This window comes from Brienomyrus brachyistius, chromosome 25 (assembly GCF_023856365.1).
Source record: "Brienomyrus brachyistius isolate T26 chromosome 25, BBRACH_0.4, whole genome shotgun sequence".
Taxonomy (NCBI): domain Eukaryota; kingdom Metazoa; phylum Chordata; class Actinopteri; order Osteoglossiformes; family Mormyridae; genus Brienomyrus; species Brienomyrus brachyistius.
In genome coordinates, this window is record NC_064557.1 from 12,508,331 (window position 1) to 12,512,576 (window position 4,246).

Consider the following 4,246-nt stretch of genomic DNA (forward strand, 5'->3'; position numbering starts at 1 on the left):
CTTTGGCCCTTGAGCGATGAGGAGGAGGATGAATCCCTGCGACTGTGGCCATCCGAACCGGACGCCACGGAGTTACCACCGCCGCTCGAGCGGAATTGCTTCCGGCCTGAGCGGGTGGCGAACAAAGGGGCCACCGCCGTAAGAGACGCCATCCCGCGAATCCCGCGGCGTCTTAAAGGGACCAAGCCCGTCTCGCCTGTACCGGACCGGCTCGCCCAGACGCTTGATGACGGGTTCGCCGTGTTTACTCCTGCTTCCCCTCCTGAAGTCCTGGAGCAGCTAGCAGAGGATCTCCGGAGGTTACTCCTGCTCCGGAAAGCGGTGGATCCCGCTCCGGACCAGCTGTCGCCGTCCTCGGACCTTGCTCCCGAGCAGCCGCCTACGCCGCTCGCGCAGCCGCCTGCGCAGCCGCCCCTGAGGCGCTCCCGTCTCCGCCTGCTGCAAACTCTCCCGCAGCTACCCCGTCTCCGCCTACTGCAGCCGCTCCCGAGGCGCCCTCACTGCAGTCACCTGCAGTTCCCGGGCGAGCGCCCCCACGACGGCGGTCTGCAGCTCCTGGGCCGGTGCCCCCACCGCAATTGCCTGCAGCCCCAGTTTCTGATCTCGCCCCAGTTCCTGATCTCGCTGCAGCCGCTTCCGAGGCGCTCCTGTCCCCGCCTGCTGCAGCCGCTCCCGAAGCACCCTCGTCTTCGCCTGCTACAGCCGCTTCCGAGGCGCCCCCTCTGCAGCCACCTGCAGCTCCCGGGCGAGCGCCCCCACGACGGCGGCTTGCAGCGCCCGGGCCGGCGCCCCCACTGCAGCGTCCTGCAGTTCCCGGGCGGGCGCCCCCACGACAGCGGCTTGCAGCACCTGGGCCGAGGTCCCCACTGCAGCGTCCTGCAGTTTCCGGGCTGATGCCCCCGCAGCCTGACCGTGTTCCTGTCCCGGCGCCCCCGCAGCCTGACCGTGTTCCTGTCCCGGCGCCCCCGCAGCCTGACCGTGTTCCTGTCCCGGCGCCCCCGCAGCCTGCTGCAGCTCCAGAGACGCCCCCTCTCCCTGCTGCAGCTCCAGAGACGCCCCCTCTCCCTGCTGCAGCTCCAGAGGCGCCCCCTCTCCCTGCTGCAGCTCCAGAGGCGCCCCCTCTCCCTGCTGCAGCTCCAGAGGCGCCCCCTCTCCCTGCTGCAGCTCCAGAGGCGCCCCCTCTCCCTGCTGCAGCTCCAGAGGCGCCCCCTCTCCCTGCTGCAGCTCCAAGTCCTGACCGCGCTCCAAGTCCTGACCGCGCTCCAAGTCCTGACCGCGCTCCAAGTCCTGACCGCGCTCCAAGTCCTGACCGCGCTCCAAGTCCTGACCGCGCTCCAAGTCCTGACCGCGCTCCAGCAGCCCCAGAGGCGCCCCCACAGCCTGCTGACCCGGTTCCGGTCCTGGACCGTGCCCCTGCTCCTGACTGTGCCCCAGTTCTTGTCGCCCTAGTCCCCGAGGTGGTCCCGGAGGACTCCATCATGGCTCCTCCCTCTTCGGAGGTGGAGGAGCTGGAATGGGACCCCTCGGGGATCACACTAGTGACTCCTTTGTCCTCGCCCCGGCGAGCCCGGCCCCGGCCGCGGGGCTTCTTGTCCGTGTCCCATAAGGGGAGGGGACATAGACGCGGGGCTAGGGTCCCTCCCGCCCTGCCCCCTGGCTCGCCCTCCATCGCCTGCGCTGGGGCTCGGGGGGCGCCTGCGGTTCCTGGCCCTCCGGGTCGGCTGTCGCCTGCGGGTCCCCCTCCGATGCCTCGTCGCCCTGCCTCGCTCCCCCCCTCCAGCCCCTGACGGCGGCTCCTCCGTCGCCTACGGGTCCACCCGCTCCTGCGCGGCGGAGGACGTCGCCGCCTGCGCCGGCTCCCCCCCTCGCCTTGCCCTCGCCAGGGTCCCCTCCGACTCCCTCGTCCCCTTCCCCGGTGCTCCCTCCTGCTCCCTCCCTGGCCCCTCCGCGGGTCCCTCGCCCTGCCTCCTCGGCCCCTCCGGCTCCGGCCGCCTGCGGCCCCTCCGGCTGCCGCCCGTCGCCCGCTGGGTCTCCCTCGGGCTCCCCTTTGTTCCCCCTCCTTGTCTCCCTATGCCCCTGCCTTTGTCCCGCCTGTCTCTGCCCCTTCGTTTTCTGCTCGTCCCTTCGTCCCGCCCGTCTCTGCTCCTCGTGTTCCTCCTGTCTTTGCTACCCGTCCTCCTCTGTGCCCTCTGTTCGCTTCTGGCCCTTGTGTCCCGCCGGTTCCTTCTGTGTCCCCTCTTTCTCTGTCGGTCCGTGTTCCCCGTCCTCTGTCAGGTTTTGTCCCTGGTCCTGTCTTTGTGCCTGTTCTGTCTCTCTGTTTAATTCCCGGTCTCTTGTTCTTGGTTTTGGGTTTTGTTTTTCAGGTCTTGGTCCCCTCGTCCCGTTCATCGCCTCCTCCTGGGCGCGCCCGGTGAAGCGCGCCTTTGGGGGGGGCTCTGTCATGCCCGGCTCGTCCGCTCCTCGTGTGTGCCACGCCCCCTGCCTTCCCACGTGTATTTCCCTGATTGTACCCCGCTGTATCTGATTACTTTGATTAGTCTTGTCTGGTTTTAAGTCCTGGTCTTACCTGTTAGCGGTGTCCGTCATTGATGTTGTTGGTATCTGTTGCTGTCCTGTTTCCCCGTTTCCCGGACTTCCCCATTAAACTCCCGTTTTGCCCCGTATTCCGCTTGCCTGCTTGCTCCTTCCACACCTGCCCGCTTCGCCCGACCCCGTACCCGTGACATATACCAAAACATTTGAATTTCAACAATTTTTTTGGGAGAAATGGTACATTTTTTGGAAAAATTCCAGCGGTGCCGATAATTTTGTCCATGACTGTATGAGTATGCTATGTTTTGAATACTTTTTCTGTTATGCACTTTTAGATTGTGCAAGGTGTAGTTCTAAAAAAATCTGCTTGGATCTGGAGCTGTCTGATGAGAGGAGGAGCTGCGTTGCATTTTTGATCGCTGACTTTGTCACGTTTTTATTTTAGGAAATAAACTACAGCCTCTAAGACTGACAATGTGTATTTGCTCTGGTCAGAATTTCTATGGATAGGCACACACGAGTGTAATTCTTATAAACTCAAAACTGAATTCACTGTTAAACGTGTATGCAAAAATTCTGGGAACGCTGTTAGCCTGTAGGATACGCACCATTATGTCAAACAGTCTCGCTGTATTAAAGGGTATTGTACCGGCAAAATCATGCCTAATGTATAATGCATATCTGTCTCAGGAGCGCGCACCACTGAAATCTGCGGAAGTGTAGCTGGTTGCAATTTTTGACTACACCACCCTTATTTTGTCGGAGCCTAAAGGAAGCGTCCCCAAAACAATACGTTTAAATCACACGTGGAAAAATGAATAACGTATTAAATAATCAAATACATATACCATGGGCCTGTGTAATTTAGCAGCCAGACAATTAGTGCAAGCTCGTGCAGGCTGCCTAATAGATAAACCCAGGGGCGCCGCTAGCAATTTTGGGCCCTATGACAAAATATGAGGTTGGGCCCCCCTACCACACCCATTCAGATCTCTGGGGGCCCCTAAAGGGCGTGGGCCCTTAGAATTGTCCCAACTTTCCCCCCCTTAGCGGCGCCCCTGGATAAACCAATAATCAAAGTCAACTTTATTGTCATCTTTCCATATGCAAGTATACGGAGAAACGAGATGGCAAAGCTCAGAATCCACTGAATATACATATAATTGAATTTCAAACATAGTGTAAGTAGACACATTAGTCAAGAGATACTGAGAACAGTGCAAGACGAGTGCAAATGAGCTGAGAAGCATTTCAAGTAAGGTGCAGTAAACGCTAACAGCTTTCTGCAAAGTACAAAGTAAAATGGTTTTGTGCCGCTGATGTTGAGTGGAGAATGTGCAGGATGGGTCTTCCTACATACAACAAAAATAAACACGAAACAAAGAAAAAGAAAAATAACGCTAGCCAGCCGCTCACACTAAACACCACTAAATTAGCCACCAAGCCAGCTGGCTAAATGGTAAGTGGTACTGCCTCGGATAAAAAAAAAACAGGGAGGTTTACATCCGGATCATTAAAATGATAAACCCTTAATAATTCAACATTTAAAACCCCTAAAGAACAGCAGTTTACCCTACAACTCCCACTATGCAATTTTGATTTTTCTAGACTGGTGACTCTGTTGGTAGATCGTTATGCAATTCAACATGCCCGCCAATGACTCACGCCGTGACCATACCCATATATCAGGACCCGAAGCTGCCTTTCGTATGCC

The 4,246-nt window shown here is 58.6% G+C and overlaps 1 protein-coding gene across 4 annotated transcripts in view; it reads left to right on the top strand.

The window, feature by feature from the left end:
- The window catches only part of LOC125720607 (uncharacterized), a 58,092-nt gene that overhangs the window by 24,382 nt on the left and 29,464 nt on the right, over positions 1-4,246 (top strand). The window lies entirely within an intron of this gene.